Here is an 18,044-nt window from a genome sequence, read left to right on the forward strand (position 1 = left end):
AATGGGTTCTGTTTATTGAAGCCATAGAATAGGGGCTTGATAAAGATTTTTTTTCCTTTCTCGGAAAAGACGTTGCAAGGTCAAATTGTATTTTTCATTTCTTATTTATAATATTTACATTTCAATAAATATTCCACAGGCGTATATTGCATCAATTAAATCATGCATTTATATGAGTACTAAAATCGAATGCAGTGAACAAAGTAAATTGTGGATATATTCACAAAACGAGTCCATCAATACACAGAGAGCAAACAACATTCAACTTATAAATCGTTTGGCGTAGAAAGTCTTGCATAATAATGTTTATTAAACACAAGTTCTGCTGCACTTCAATTTACGTTGGATTGCACATATGCAGAAAACGCTTCATTTTACTGTAAATTCATATTACTCTCATAATTTCTGTGTATTTGCCTGTATATTAGAGTTATCCAAAGCGTTATCAATTTACAAACTATTCGTATAAATAATCAGGCAGTTCCTTTACTTTATATATACTTGTACCGTATTTTCTATATAGTTGCACACACACACACACACACACACAAACACACACCCACCCACACACACAAAATCCTTCTAAATAGACTGACATCATACAGATGAAGTATTTATGAGCGCTTCGTTGAAAGAACCTCCTGACCAGTGTCAGTTGTAACCTGTTGTTCGATGGAGGGGCTTTACTGTCTCGCATCCTTCAGTGGCTGCTGAAAAAAAATATAACAATCTATCACATGATCTGTTGGACAGAAATACCGTACTATATACTGGAAGTCAGTGCCATGTTCCGGAGAGTGGTTTACATGCAGTATGTAGGTGATCTAACGTATAACCTGCGTTACTCCCACGATTCTAAAACAAGTTGCACGTCCTAGATTTGAGATCTGGCTTCCCGTCCTGGTTGATATCCTGTTCTTGGTTCAAAATGGTGCTGCAAAATATTCTGGCGTTCCACATGGTACAGACAAAGTGAAAAGTGGGGGGTTGCAGAGTGTTAGAATAGTTCTATAAAAACGATTACATTCACGTTTTATTTTATTCTGCTTATTTATTTGTCTCTATTTCTTTGTGAACATCACTGCCTTTTGTGTCTGTGTTTAATTGTGACACATTGGTACGGTACTCGATTTTTCTTTGGAACACTTTTTAATTAAGCAATTGGTAATCGATAAGGCTTTGTGGCGTTACAATGGAGTTACATTAGGTTACCCAAACAAAGTATATTACATGTCACTCGCCATTACGAATTAGTTCACACTTTTTGACACCTAGATTTGGGATTCTACTGCGAGTGCGACTGAGGTCTTTATCACTTCTGACAGTGAATTGGAAAATAAAAGGGGAATCTTAAACAAAGCATCACAGTAGGGACAGTTGTTAGTCACTGATTCCATGTTTGTGTGCCTTTCTGTAGGAATTACTGCTTCCTTCTACCTGTCTATAGCTGCACACTGACAGTAATCCACTCCAGTGACTTTTCATCTTTGTCTTTTTGAAGAACAGGACTCTCAGGATGCTGTAATGATTTATGCAAATACTACTTCTTTAAGTTAATTAACCGGACTAGTGTGGAAACATCATCAAACTCTTTTTCATTTGTAATATTGGCCAAATTAGAGAAATTAACATTTCTGAGTGCTGATATATTTTACTTACATTACACATGTAATGAATTTCATCTTGGTGCTTAATATTAGAAGAAGCTGCTGATTTTATTTCAGTGCTATTTGTGATGTAAAGTTAGGAATGTATCTAACCTGGATACTGGTTTACTACTGCTTTAATACATCTACTTACAATCTTTTTTAAACATTTCCTCGATTCAGTGGTCTGTATGGTATTCACAGTTTAATGGTTAATTAATCTGACAAGAAATATTTATCCTGTAGTGAGCTGACAAGCATTTAATGTTCTAGATCTTTACAGGCAAAACAGTGAGCAGAAAAATTATGATAATAAAGTGTCTTACAAGGCACATGCCTGGCTGCTACATTATATCAGAGAGGATACAATACAAATTCACACCTCACTACTCATGAGCACTGGAGTACAGAATATGACTTAAATGTGATTTTTAAAAGAGAAAACCAACACTTAAAGCATCAGCTGCAATGCATCATTCCTGTAGGTTTAAATCTCCTGCAATATGATTTTAAAAAGCTAGGACACATCACATTAAAAAAGAATCCCTGGTACTCCCATTTAGCTGCTGAGTAGGACAACAATTGACACTTCTGAAAAATGATTTATGATTTCTGGAATTTTTGTTGTATGAAAAAGTCACTTGTGTAGTTTAACATAATCTTTTATATAATGTTAGTTTGCCCATTTTAGCAGCATCCAGAAAAAAGGTTGTTTGTCTTTTAAAAAATGCAGGTCTTTCTTTATCAGCAATAAAACTTTCAAGCAGAAAACAATAAAAATGTTAATTTTAAAAAGAAGAAACAAGTCTCAATATAAGTAATTATTTTACTCCATTCATAATAACTCTTTCAAAAATCTGGATTTGCATGTTTTTTTTACTATTCCCCTCAAAGAGAAATAATTTTCTCCATTTTGTCAAAATTAAATTATGTTTCAATTAAATTCTAGTATAAACTCCAAAACAGGCTAACATGCTAAAGGTTTTGGAGATTTTTGTTGTATCTAGTATTGTATTAGCTTAAGGGACATGGGATTTGCATTTTCACTACAAATTCATAAAGGTTTTGACCTACTGCACTGGTCACAGTCCACATATGTGCACGTTAGGCTATTTCTAAACTGGGCCCCTTGTATAGGGTGTGCATTGCACTGGACTGGAGTCCTATACAGGTTCGGGCCTCTTCCCAGTATTACCAAGATAAATTCTGGCAGTTCTAAATGGATTTGTGTTGCACAGATGAATTCCATACTCCAACTATGTTTATGGCCAGTATCTTTGATAATTGCATTAATGCATATGCAGCGTTTTACATAAATACATACAATATTTAACTGTATTTTCCATGTTGGAAATCATTATATAATCTCACATTTACTACTTAAATTCAAAACAGTTTTTGAAGGAAATCATCTTGCCTTCAAATAGACGGAAAGTTCATCATTAGTGTAACAAATTATGAACATGAAAAAAGCTCTATTTGTTGTAATGATGTCTGAGGTTGAAGCCAGCCTAAACTTCCTTGATTGATTTCATTAATTACAATCCAGTTTGTTTTGAAACATTACAGAAACTTGCATATAAGATGTTAATTTCACGGTCTTCCTCTGGAACTTTCCAAATAGCTGTATTTTTTAAACTATTTCTTAACAATTAGTAATATTAAAAGGAGCAAGGTTAAGCTCTAGATCAGTCTGATTTGTGTATCCTTCAGAAATTCCCCGTTGTCCTGATTTTGACCCGTAACAAGCAATTCAAGACATACACTCAGAACTAATTCAAAAGTTTAAAGAAGAAATATTGATATGCTTTTTGCAAACAAAACAAAAGATAATTTTATGTTTCTCAACAGAAGATAAGTGATTTAGATGTCAGTTTAAATGTGGATTGAGGTTCTAGTACAGCTGAAGCTCAAGGCAACAATAAATTGACCAGAGTGTTTGCACTTAAAGAAAAGGAAATGCCAACAGGGATTTCCTTTGTCCACTGTGGCACAGTGGTCTCTGTGGTTGCCAAACTGTCATGTAATCCCCAGTAAGAGTTCTTGTGTCCTGCAGGGTAGGGCATAATACTTAAAGATAAGGCCAAGGGACATTCTTTCATAATTAGCCCTCCTGTGCCACCAAATAGATTTTATCAGAGAAAGTAAAATTCCGTTGGCAATTCAGATTTAAGAAAAGAGAGAGAGACAAAGAGAGAGAGAGAGAGACAGAGAGAGAGAGAGAGACAGAGAGAGAGAGAGATGAGGCTCCCATAAACTACATAGCCAAATGAGCAAAAACTGAACTGTTCCCTCTCGATCTCGAGTTAAAAAAACAACACTCATATCATAATCATATATTAAAGAATATGAAACTTGGTCTGATTTATTGATGTTGATGCAGGTTCTGCTTCTGTAACATGTATTCTACAGGCCAGTGCCATAGGAACTATTTAATCAGTTGGCTTTAATAAAGTAAGGACATATATGTATTTTAATTATTTGATATACATACAGTACAAGAAAGTGTACTATTTTGTTGGAATAATTATTACAGAATCACTCCTATTGTTGGATGGGATATCAATGACAGCAAACTAAGAAAAGATTTGCAGGAAGATGTTGAATTTAAATACCAAACTGTTTGCAGTACTGCAGATGTAGCAAATATTTTACAGCACATTTGTGTATGTATATGTGGTCTGAGATTTTGACATACACACATACACAAGCAGTATTATGTATATATTTTGGAAAGGCTCAGGGTCTCTGAGTGCTGCTCTTTTCTCTCTGCATATATAAATGGAATAATACAAAGGTAAAAGTTATATTTAAGGGGTTGTGTCTATACTGTGACTCAAAAAGAATGTACCTCTTTAAATTAGTTTAGGTTTGCAGCTTATAAATATATGATTTAGACCATGTGATAGGAATAGTGTCTGAGTTTTGTCTTTTTGTATCTCTTTTCTGATGCCAAACAGCACAGTGAACAAAAATGGCAGCGCCATAGGGAAAAGCCATTTGATTAACCATGTATTTTAGATAAAGCAGTCATAGTAGACATGTAGAACCTAAACTGAAAATGAACAGACAAGATAATACAAAAGCCCAGCTTCCCATTGAGCATAAACATTAGAAGTCCTGAATCTCAGTCTATCATGGGATCTTCCACCCAAATTCTAACGTTATATGTGACACATAAAAACATTCATGCTCTTCGATTTCATCTTTCATTTTCTCTCTTGACCTCCTTCTTCCTTCCAATGAGCCTTCTCCTCAAATTTTGTAGACTAAAGTAATCATTTGGATTGGAGTAACTTTACACACCCTCTTGGCCATGGCTTCAGGTTGTTTCTGGGGTCAGGGGCAGCCTATTAGAGTCTATAGGAAGACCAAGCTAGAATTTCCCATAACAGCACCTTAGTTACCTTCATACAGCCAAGTCTCTCAGGTAGATTCTATGCATATGATGGACATTCAAAAATTTTCTGCACTTTTTTTTTGACTCTATTTACTAAGAGTTTCAAAAACAAATAACACCACTTTCTACACAGTCACCTTCGTTTGCAATTTAGTTTTCCCATCATCATACCAACTTTTTAATGCCTAATTACTACTCCTCCCCCCCCTTCACCAGTTTCCAACGAAAATATACTAAAGTTACAAGACTTACTGTTTCTTAGTGACATGCATCTTCCCATACTTAGATGGAGATTTACACCCTAGCTGACAGTGCAGGTTACATTGGAACTTAAGGAGAGCACAGTTTGCATATTCTCCCTGTGTCTAAGTGGGTTTCCTCCTGGTGTCTCTGGTTTCCTCCCACTGCCCAAAGACATGTAGGTTATATGAACTGGCAACACTGAATTGACCTAGTGTGTGTATTCGCCTTGAGATAGACTGGCACTCTTTCCAGGGTTTGTTCCTGCCTTATGCTAGCTGGAATAGGCTCCAGCTGCCCTGCCAGCCTGGTATGGATTATCCATCCATCCATCCATTTTCCAACCCGCTGAATCCGAACACAGGGTCACGGGGGTCTGCTGGAGCCAATCCCAGCCAACACAGGGCACAAGGCAGGAACCAATCCCGGGCAGGGTGCCAGTCTATCTCAGGGCGAACCCAACCCACTGCAGGACACACACAAACACACCCACACACCAAGCACACACTAGGGCCAATTTACAGGTGGCGCAGTGGTAGTGCTGCTGCTTTGCAGTAAGGAGACTGTGGAAGATTGTGGGTTCGCTTCCCGGTTCCTCCCTGTGTGGATAGCGCTTTGAGTACTGAGAAAAGCGCTATATAAATGTAATGAATTATTATTATTATTATTATTAGAATCGCCAATCCACCTAACCAGCATGTCTTTGGACTGTGGGAGGAAACCGGAGCGCCCGGAGGAAATCCACGCAGACACGGAGAGAACATGCAAACTCCACGCAGGGAGGACCCGGGAAGCGAAGCCAGGTCTCCTAACTGCGAGGCAGCAGCGCTACCACTACGCCACCGTGCCGCCCGGTATGGGTTATGCGGGTTAGAAAATGACATAATATTAGGACTTGGCCCTACTGGTGTCAGCTTTGACTGTGGAAGGTCCTTAGCTTCTCACCAAACCAATTTTCCACCAATCCAGTTATATTGTATTCCATATGGAATTTCCTCTTACTGTATTTTAAGGCATTCCAGTTGAAAGCATTCCTCTGATAATTATTGCAGTTGCTTTACAGATCACCAATACTCAAATGTTTATAAAGTGTACTCTACTGAGGAAGATCTTTCATTTTCATATTCTACACTCACAACATCTATTTTGGTGAAATTATTAAAATTATGAATAAGAAAATCAAATATATTCACAACTACTGTATGTGTCCCTAACTATAGCTTTATCATTACTAAAGTTAACAGCTATTTTAAAATTATATTTAAAAACATTTACATATTATGCATCCCAATTTGGCTCTGCACCGTTCTGACAATCCCAGGCTATTACCCTGAGTGTGACTGATAATACTGGAGTGCTGCAATAGATTTTTTTTTTCCCGCTTGTGTTTCTCTTTTATTATGCAGGAAGGAATGAAGGAAAGAAGGAAGGAAAAAGGGCTTCAGAAATGAATTGGGATGTAGCCAAGATGTCTTTAAGGTGCAGGAAAGGTGTAACAAGGGCCTACAGAAGGTGCAGCTGCAATGATACAGATGTGAGAATGGGGACAAGATAACCTGATTCCACTAAAAAGCTGTGTGTGAAAGGTAAATATTACTTATGCTTGCAAATGACTTTAGTTAGTCCTGTATTAGTGCCAGCTATTTTATGGAGGTTACTTTTTGAGGTTTGAAAGCTAACTCTAATACTAAAAATCCCAAATATCCAAAATTACTGTTCACATTTAATGGTTCACGGTGTGGAGCTGCAGCAAATCCTTACGTGAAAAAATGCACTAACAATTGATAGTCACTAAAGGAATTCTTCACATTTCATGTCATGATCTAGAGTTTAATGATGATAAACGTTTAATTTTACGACTACAGAGTGTTATCCTTTGCACAGTCTCAATGGGCCAAGATGTCATCAGTCACAGTAAATGTGTCATATTTGATGAGTGTTCTTTATTGCCCGTAGTGAGCAAATGTTTTTTTTTACCCTGGAGACTGTCATAGTAAAAATTCATTATATGGTTCAACTAGATATGAGGATCTAATCCAACTATAACTCCATATACAAAAATTACTACACAAAAGTATCACCCCCCCTCCTGGGTACTGGCATACATCTTGAACGTTGTAGTAGTGATTTTTCACTACTGTAAAGGAAAGATGAAAGATTTGTACAATTCAGTTTGAGCAATTTTTGATTATGAGATAATTATGTGATAATCAGTTGGAGCACTAAGGTTTGGACCTAAGTCCTTCAGTTAACAAAAGACTTATAATGAACAGAGCCTGCCTAAATGTACCTGTATATATCCAATGTGTAACAGAGCATATGCGTTTGTAGAGTTAACCTGGGTTGTGATGTAAAAGTAACTTAGTTGAAACTGTATATTGAATCCTACAGGACTGTATCTGTTTGTTTGATTTATCTTAAATATATATACTTACATACACACTAGCCAAAACATTACTCAGTGAAATAATTGAATATTTTTGGACATAGCATTAAAACTAAATATATTCCAATTCCTCTTCACTATTGTTTCTACAAATTAACTTCTTTTGAATTGATAATTTAGTATCAATATACTGTCCAGTTTTGATTGTAGAATAATTTTGCAGCTGTTTGTGTATATGTAATTTGTGACTGTGCTCAATATGACAGACAATACATAGGGATAAAATAGGGTGACTGAAAAGTAATTTATAATAGTTTTGCAAAGCAATATGTGATAGTGGTCAAAATGAAAATTCTACATGTAAAATATTGGTAGATTCAATTGTTTTATATAATTTATTATTTTCAGTCACTGATTTTCATTTTCTACCCTTGCCTTTTTCTTTGCAGAATGAAGGAAAGCTTCATCCTTTCCAGCAGCATCTAGCAAAAAGCAGGACCCAGAACTTTTAAGGGAGACCCGGTCACATTCACACACATAAGCAAACAAATACCAAGCCACCATTAATTCATTAATTAACCTGATATGTTGGATTTTATCACTTGGGAGGAAAGAGTAAAAATAAAACCACACATAGGCATGCATGAAGACTCCACACATACCAAGATTAGTGAATCTGTGAGATGGCAGAACTAATCACAGTGAGATTATATCAGCATTATTCAATTTATTGCCAAGAACTATAATTTAAAATACTACATTCTGGAAAATTCTGAAATGTATTTGTAATAACTGTAAAATATAATAAATTGATGTATTTACTAGCTCAATGTAACTTGTTAAACTTTGCCACTTTTTATTGAAGTTTCGTTAGTCTTGTACTGGGCCTTATGACGGTGCTTCTTAGAAAACAGCTATAATCAAATGACTAATTTATTTAATGCTCATTAAATAACAATACTGGCATCTCATTTGGTTGCTGCGTCTTATCAGTTATGCCAAGATAGGCTCTGGCTCCCCATAACCCCTGCAATCAGATTAAGGGGGTTCAGCAAATAGGCTGCTGGAAGCAACATATGTGTCTAAATTTAACTTTTATCATTAATTTATTAAACAGGTTTTGTTCTGTCAGCTCTTTTACAAATAAAAAATACATATGAATTGAGTATTTTGTAAAATAAAAAAAAAAACTTTATTGGTACTATAGAAAATAAACACTGATTGAATAAAAGTGTCCAATACCTTTAAAAGCGTATATTGATGCTGCTTGTCATTACAAATTCATAAAACATAAACAATGATTAAATAATAAGAGTGTGAATTGATTCATGGCTGGTTTATATTAGGTGTTATAATAAACAAATATTCACTGATTAATAATTCTGTTAATTGGTTCCTATTGTTTGTGGAGTGTTTTTTATTTTAGGTGCTTATGTATTTAAGTATGCTGATTGACTGATCATGCTATGAATTATAAACTTCTTACTTAGAATGGGTGTAGACAACATAAAAGAATGCTATTAAACTTCCATCATCCAATTGAGGGTTGCAAAGAGAGATCAAGTGTGTTAGGCACCATTGGATGTAGGGCAAGAGCAGCCACTTATAAATATAGCAACTTGGAGCCAGTTTAGAGTTGCTGACTAGCCTAGCACACGTGTTATTACAAAGTGGAGAGGACGCCAGAGTACCAGAAGATAGACACAGAGAGAACATATAATTTCCACACAGACAGACAGGGATCAAGTGCAGCATTTGAACGAAGGACACTATATCCATAAGGCAGTACTAACACCATATGACCCAGAGGGTAGGTACTATATCTCAAAGGCTGACAGATAAAGTAGCCAATTCCTTTCTAATGCATTTTCATTTGGTTTGCATAGTATGAGAGCTAAATTAATAATGACAAGGAAATAGATTAAAAAAAGGAAAAAATGTATAGTTCTAGGATAACTGCTGTATTCTTGTACAGAAAGTAAACACTCAAACAGGTTCAAATGCAAAAGCATATTAAAGCCACTTTTCATGTGCAGCCCTGACCTGTCAAAAGATAATAGTCTAAATATAAGAAAGAGATATGTTAGTAAAAATCTTTGAAATGGAGCACAAATTGATAGCTATGACAGTAAAAGTATAATAATTCTTAGACCATACAATTGTCGACTCTTCTTGCAAAGACTGTAAGTACAAATTTGTGCTTGGACTGTCGGGATATGATGGAGAGCAAAAGGATCTAGAATGACAGAATCAGTTACATATTTACAGTTAAGGTATAGCACATTTATTATTAAAAGTGGTTGATTTCTAGTATGCAGCACGGTGGCACAGTAGTAGCACTGCTGCCTCACAGTTAGGAGACCTGGGTTCGCTTCCTGGGACCTCCCTGCGTAGAGTTTGCATGTACACCCCGTGTCTGTGTGGGTTTCCTCCGGGTGCTCCGGTTTCCTCCCACAGTCCAAAGACATGCAGGTTAGGTGCATTGGCGATCCTAAATTGTCTCTAGTGTGTGCTTGGTGTGTGGGTGTGTGTGCCCTAAGGTGGGCTGGCACCCTGCCCAGGGATTTCTTCTTGCTTTGCACCCTTGGCTGGCTGGGATTGGCTCCAGCAGACCCCCGTGACCCTGTGTTAGGATATAGTGGGTTGGATAATGTATGGATGGATGGATTTCTAGTATAGCATTTGTATGGAAGTATAACACACCCATAATTAAAAGAGCTTGTGTTTTAGTATAATACTTGTGTCTTTTGTTCATTGCAGCTGTATTATGAAAACAAATGGAGTTTTTCAGAGAAGACAGATTTTGTACATAAAATAAACATTCATTAAATAAAAGTTAAGCTTTTTGATTTTACTTAGTTGCCATTAATCTACCTGTTTTAGGTATTATGCACTTTAAAAACAAACTGGCAGCAGAAATCACCGAAGAATGAAAAACATGCCATTCTGAATTTTTGCAGACTTTCTTTAAGCGTAAAGACACACACATTTTCAAATCAAGAATCACAACTTATTAAGTCATTTGTGAACTGAAGGTCCTGTACAGAGAAGGGTGTCAAAAAGAAAGTACTAATAAAAGTGTAAATAATTTAGCTTACATGTAAGTCTGCATCTTACACATTTTATTTTGTGGGAAAAGAAACAAAGTAGTAATGTGACTTCTGAACTTTTGCCAGTGTGTCAGGTATGCCAGAGTTTAAGATGTGACTTGAACAAGAGACCATCTGCTCTTACTATTACATCCTCTTCTTTTTTAGCAGTTTGACCACACAACCAACATATTGCAAAGCAAAGTAAATCAATATTGTGCTTTAGCTTTGAAGCAGTGATTTCCATATCAATGATGAAGAATGGACATGTGTTCTTTATTTATGTAACATTACATGCTTCAGCAACACTAAATAAAAATGTTCCGAACTCCATCTACATGGAAAATTAAAGTAACAACATTGGGCACACAGCTAAAGAAAAATTAATTAGAACGCTATGCTTAATAACAATCATTCAGACCATGTAATTAAAAGGAAATATTTAAACTGTAAGTTTATCCACAGGAAAAAAAAATTAAACACTCCAGTTTTGCTAATAAAGTTTATTTTTACAAAGCAAAATTGATACAATACTATTGCACACATCAGATATTCTGAGTGAACAGAAGCACACTGACTGACTTGCTGACTGAAAAATTGGACGGTAAGTCACAAAAATCACAGCTGCAAACACCAGTACTGGCTCCTTGTATGACTCTGGCCCACTCGCTTGAGTTCAACTACTATAAGAAGGCAAACAAAAAGCTGAATTGCATTGTGCTCTTTATGAAAAATGCTTTTGCAGAATGTTCACTGTAAGAAGTGCTACATAAAACCAAAGTTAGTCATTTATTGAGTAACTATACTACAGACACTAATTTGACTAATACATTTTGAACAAGCAATGTTTTTTCAAAAACATTATTATAGAAATATAAATTACTGCTGAAAATTATAAAATAACATTTTCATGCTATTGTAATCCAATTCAAGGTCACAACAGGCCAGAGTCTATTGCAAAGGGAGCAAGGCAAGAACTGACCCTGAGCAGAATGGTAGTCCATCATCACAAGGTAACAACCACACTTATATTTGCATATGACCAGAAGGCAATATCCAATAAATCTGACACATAGATCTTCAGGAATATGGGAAGAAAATCAGAGAACCTAGAGGAAAAACCATGGAGACATAGGGAGAAGATGCAAACTTCTACACTAACAACAACCAGGGACCAGATTCAAACCTAGGACATTAGATTTGTGAGGTGGCAAGTCTACTCACTGCACCACCATGCCACCAATTATTATTATAGGAATACATAGTGTTATAGAATAAATTAGAAATATTCAGTGAAATTCATATTAGGATACTAAAAACATTTCCTTTCATTGAATGATCTCAAAATGCCCATTAGATTCGGTAGAAATCTATGGATAAACAGACAGACAGACAGGCAGGCAGGCAGGCAGGCAGACAGACAGACAGACAGACAGACAGACAGACAGACAGACAGATAGATAGATAGATAGATAGATAGATAGATAGATAGATAGATAGATAGATAGATAGATAGATAGATAGATAGATAGATAGATAGATAGTTTTTATGCATCTAGCTATCTGTGAGGTGGAATGCGGTTGAATGTGCTATGAAACCCAAATGACCATGGAGAGAATATCTTGTAAAAACACAGAAGATCATCTGGCACAAACTAGGGGTCTTACCCACAACAACAACATGTCATCCATTTGTAAACTATTAAAATGGAGAAATAAGTGCTTACTGTCTTCTGACAACACACTGTATGGGGCTAATATACATGTACAGTATTCCATGTACCGAATTATAAGCTAGAACCTATGAATAAATTATGTCATACTATTATTCATGTACCTTGCTGTCAAGTAATTGACTTCATGGGGTTGTGGATGAGTATAGATGTGCTAATATACACCCACTGAAAGAAGCTTTCCAGTGAGGGTGAAATTATTATGTCTGCACAACATTGCTACCTGAAAGTTCTTGACAGGCATCAGTTAATCCACTCAACTACAAATAAGTGTGTATGCAAAAAGAATAAAATAAATGAATTCATAAAGCTTTCTTTTCCTTTCATTCTTCACTTTCTTAAAACCACTTTTTTCATTACATTGCCGCACTGAGCCACAATCTTTTCCAGCCAACTGCCTTTTCTCAGAAGTTCAATTTGTCATTGACGACACTGGTACAAGCACCATTTGTCCGGGGCATATTTAGTGCCACCTAATACTGTGCAACCAGTTATTTGGAAAATATCTGATACTTCATTGAGAATATAAAAATAAAAAAATAGACAGTGACTCATCAAGAATTGAGCCTTGGCCTTGGCTATTAAGCTCCTCAAAATATAGTTTAAAAATTATATGCTAGATTTCAAAAGCAATGATAATGTCAGAAGGCACTTGTTTTGGGAGAAAAAGATAAATGCATGTTTTTATGTTTATCAGCAGTAAAATCAAATCTAAACATCTATATATTTATCTGATATTAGATATCTTTGCATATTGATATTATCATTCATGACCTAATTTATATAACTATTTCTTTTGGTGAGGTTTATGACTATGCCTGACAACAATCTCCTCATAAAGGGGTTAGAATATTAAAATATGAATATGAAAAAAGGCTCCTTGCAAATCAAAATGCCTTTCAGTATGTTGCTTTCAGAAAAAAAAACAGAAGGCTGGGGATCATGGTAAAATCTCAGGAAATCTTTAATACAGTAACTGTAAGAAAAGGTTAAGTACTTCCTGTTCTTGTACTGTTGGACACTTGTGAGTAGGGAGCATCTTCAAGGCTTTGACATTTGTCTGCAGACCAGGGGTCACTAACACCTTTTTTTCCTTTTGCCTACAGAGCATAGAATGGATGGATGGAGAACTATAGCAGGAAGATCCCACCTTCTCCACCTTGGTTTCCATATAAGAGCAGCGACACTCAGAACAACTGGCAGATCTCTCTGTTTTTTTAGTACAAAAAATGATGGTCTAACAACTTGTTTTATTTCATATTCTTTAATAGGAATTCAAGCTGGCACCCCAATTCGTTATCTTCTTTGGCCTGATTATATTACTATATAACCTGTGGTGGCCACACTCTATCCTAACAACTCTGAGAACAAAGCAAGAGAAGGTCCAGGACAGGGCAGCAAGTCCTAGTCATTCATATACCCTCATTTGCTCAATTCAGAGTCATAAGTTAACATATATTTTCGGTGATTTGGAAGGGAAACCCAGAGTATCCAGAGGAAAACCAGTGCAAAAATGGAGAAAACTCACATAGAAACTATGAAATTGTGCAGACTTCATACAGTAACATTGAATGTAGATTATTGGAAATATACAGTATAACTATAGTAAAATTACTACCCAACAGAAATGTTTAAAAATTCTCAAATTTTGCACAGTAGCTTTGATTTTCATACATAATTTGGCATGCTTCTTTTAACTATATGCTTTGAAGAGTGAAAAAAAAAGCATTTAAAATGAATAAATGGCAAAAGCCAGTAAGATTTTGGCACAACAAATACATAAACAAGAGGTTTGGAATGCAATTATAGAGATCAACAATGGAGAGGAAAATAAACACATTTAAGGAATACTGTAAGTCCCTATATTCCTCCAAGTGTAAAGAAGGTGAGACTCAAGGCAAGGACTTTAATAAAACACAAATGTGACAGCTAAATACTTTCTATTTACAAAATACTCTTTCTATACTTTCTAGAAAAGTCTGATAAACCTTCTCTGAAATTCAAGATGCCATAAACTCATTGTAAAGCAAGAAAGCTGCTCATCCAGTACACTATTCACGTGGAAATTTATAAAATGTTTTCAAATTGGATGGTGTTATTATTGTTAGTAATTTTATTGAAGTTGGCTAAAATAAAATTCTACAAAAATGTTATATGAGGAGTCAATTACTGTTTTTCACAGAAAAACTGAGTGGTAAAGCATTGTCTTATGCAGGTCAAATAATGTCCATTGTCAACTAAAGTTTGAGTCCACCAAAGAAACCAAACAAAATAAGGGATAACTTATGCATCAAGAAAAGCAATAAATATTAAAAATCAAAAAGGGATATTTCACATTTGAGATTAAAATTCTGTTTAGTTTTCAGTATGAATTAAGCTTTCTTTGCTTTCCATTCATGTAATGTATACGTTAAAACTTGCTTCTTTGATGTGCTCAGAAAAAAGTCACATTAAATGTCACACATTTGAATTCACAAATAAACATTTTATGACCTACATAGTCCAATATAAGGTTTTCTAAACCTTAATTTATTAGAACTGGGTAGAAGGTGTGTAACCAACACTGGATGGGATGCTGGTCCATTGAAGGCCAAATTCACCATGGCCAATTTACAGTGGCCAAATAATCTACCATACACATTTTTGGCATATGAGGGGTACCCCCCCCCCCCCAATCACAGACACAAAATCCACACAAACTGTGTCTCAGATAGCATTTAAATCGAGTAGTTTAGAGGAGGGAGACAGTAGTACTAACCAGCTTTGTACTGATCCATTCTTTCTAAAGTAAAAAAGGACTTTCTTTTATTGATTTATGATAGGAAAGTTTTATGCATGCAATATCATGAAGTCATCTTTAAGTATAAGACATTGCTGCCACTTGTAAAGTATATGAAACCACCATCCCTGAAAGCCAGGTTAGAGAATGTAATGGTATAAAACACCATATCTGAAGCAAATACAACTGTTAGAATAACTAAACAATCTTTGCTACATATCTGAATATCAATAAATAAACTTTTATACAGTATAAATAATATTCAGTTTATTACATTACTCTAGCAATCACTTATTATATGTATTGTATGTTATTATTTATTTAGTGTTTTACTGTGATTAAGATTATGATTCTAATTTACAGGTTTAGTGACAGTAAAATATAAATGTAGATCAATAGATAGATAGATAGATAGATAGATAGATAGATAGATAGATAGATAGATAGATAGATATCACTTCATTTCTATATTATATAGTATGTTTATATATATATATATATATATATATATATATATATATATATATATACTGTATATATAAATATGTATATATAGTATCATCTTTATTATACCCACTTACATTGTAATTCATCTTTTGTTAACCTTACAAATCAATTTGAAGTTATTTATCATTTAGAAATACAGCACAACATATAGCATTTGTGATTTTCTGCCAACCTGCTAACTAGACCTTTTTTTCCGCCATCAGACATACCAATGGTTTTGTTTACCAGCCAATTTGAATTAAAATAAAGCTTTGCTTCTGCTGACTGCACATCATTATCCATGAGACTATAATCCCACTAGCAAATCCTATAGCTTCCAGAGCCAGGCCTTTTGTTTGGGATTACTGAAGGCTTAGCCCATAACAAAAAGAAATGAGGCATTCCTCTCATCCTCTGTAATTAAGTGTGGAGAGTAATTTAGAAACTAACCAGGAAAGAAATATATCATAAAGAGGTACATTTCTGACAAGACAGGCAGCAGTACCTCTTGTAATGTTGTCCTTATTAGTGTACATCAGCAAAAGATCAGAAATTGGATGCCTTTTAAAGTACTGCTAACCACATTATATTTCTGTATCCAATCTCCAGGGCATATCTTCTTAGATGTTTCATATCTTGTTGACATAGGGGTTTTCAGAGATTGAAAAATAAATAAATAAATAAATAAATAAGTGAAACTGCACAATCCACAGGCGGAATTCATGTACAGGAAGCAGAGCCAGCTCAGAGAGACTGATGTGCTGTTTAACCAGTATTCTTTTCATGTTGAGCGGACTGGAGAGTTTTTGCAGACTTTTAAGGCCACTGTGATCTCTGCTACTGCAGTACAGATACATTAAGCAATAATGCATTCAACCAAAGAAATAGAATGTCACCTTCTTCCAACATACACTCATAAATGAATGTGCAAAATCTGTGAACAAATACCCTTGCCACAACATATATTGTTGGTTTCGGACTTATTCCCTTATAAACTTGTAACACAAATAAGAATGGAAATCATACATTCATACAGCATGCTTTTTAAGGAGGTTGGGACATCACCAGGGTGGCATAGGGCAGCTTTAATTGGGGGGTGGGGTTTCTTCCAGGATTGGAGAAAGCCATGTTGAAAGCAGGAGAAGTGTTGTCCATGCCAGTATTGGAATATAACAGCCACTTTTGGATACTAAGTCCTGAAAAATTACTGCCCCTTATTTTCCATTAACGCAAAAGACAGTTGTGCAGGACAGGTGAGAGAGAAATGTGGACTGGAGACTTATACAGTATTTCCCCAGGTTGCTGGAAGTCAGGAAATTCAGTAGCTGGCAGAGATACCTGAATGTTGATCTAAAGATAGCATGGTTTTAATGCGGTCAAGTAAGAGGTTGCAATTGCAAGACCTCCTAAGTGACAAATGTCAGCTCTTTACTAGTAGTTGGGGCCAGGATGCCCACTTTAGTCTGAGCACAGACAGGACTAGCAGAAAGAGCAGAGACCTAGTCCGGAAAGTGAAACTGAAGTCCCAGACAAATAGGGACAGCAAGAGTTCATAAAAGTTATTCAATCCTGGTTTCTCCATAGCAGACAAAGAGCCACTGCTAACTAGGGAGGTGATTCCAGGACTTGGCCAAAAGTGACTCTAGCAAGGTATTTAAAGGAGCTGCACTTTTGAAGTCTGAAGAGGAAATTTTAACAGAAACAATTAGAAAAAGCAGGTTCAGAAAAAAGACTGATGAAAAGAAAGTCACACTTTTAAAAAACATTGTTACAAAATAGTGAAACAATTCAGCAAGTTCCAAAAATAGTTTTGTGTAAGTAGTGGTACATGTTGAAAATGTCAAAATCAGGCTTGATCTATATTTCTGAAGTGCATGTCAAGTTTCCTTCCTTTTTAAGTCTTGGTTAATCCAGTGTTTTTGATTCTATTGTGCAATTACTGAATGATGCTATTCGTGGTAAAGTTCTCAAATTATAGATATCGCATATCATAAACAGACATAATAAATGTGAGAGTACTCGATATCTATTTATTTTCAACAAGGGTGTTACAGCAAGCTACACTGTGGGATGCAATGAAAGAATTTGTCAGAATTGGGCATCTGGCTATTGCACAGGTACACATATACATAATGTGGTGTACATTTGAAGAAAAATGCCAGTTAGTAGCATACCTTTGGCCATTAGATGGAATACAAAGCCATTTCTGATCCTGGAGGGCAGCAGTGCCTACAAGCATTTACTATGGTCAGTTTCTTAATTAGATATTAGTAATTATTTATGAT

The 18,044-nt window shown here is 35.5% G+C and overlaps 1 long non-coding RNA gene across 1 annotated transcript in view; it reads right to left on the reverse strand.

The window, feature by feature from the left end:
• Positions 1 to 18,044, reverse strand: part of LOC114646429 (uncharacterized) — a 51,244-nt gene that overhangs the window by 9,930 nt on the left and 23,270 nt on the right. The window lies entirely within an intron of this gene.

The sequence above is a fragment of the Erpetoichthys calabaricus genome, chromosome 2 (assembly GCF_900747795.2).
Source record: "Erpetoichthys calabaricus chromosome 2, fErpCal1.3, whole genome shotgun sequence".
In the NCBI taxonomy this organism is placed as follows: domain Eukaryota; kingdom Metazoa; phylum Chordata; class Cladistia; order Polypteriformes; family Polypteridae; genus Erpetoichthys; species Erpetoichthys calabaricus.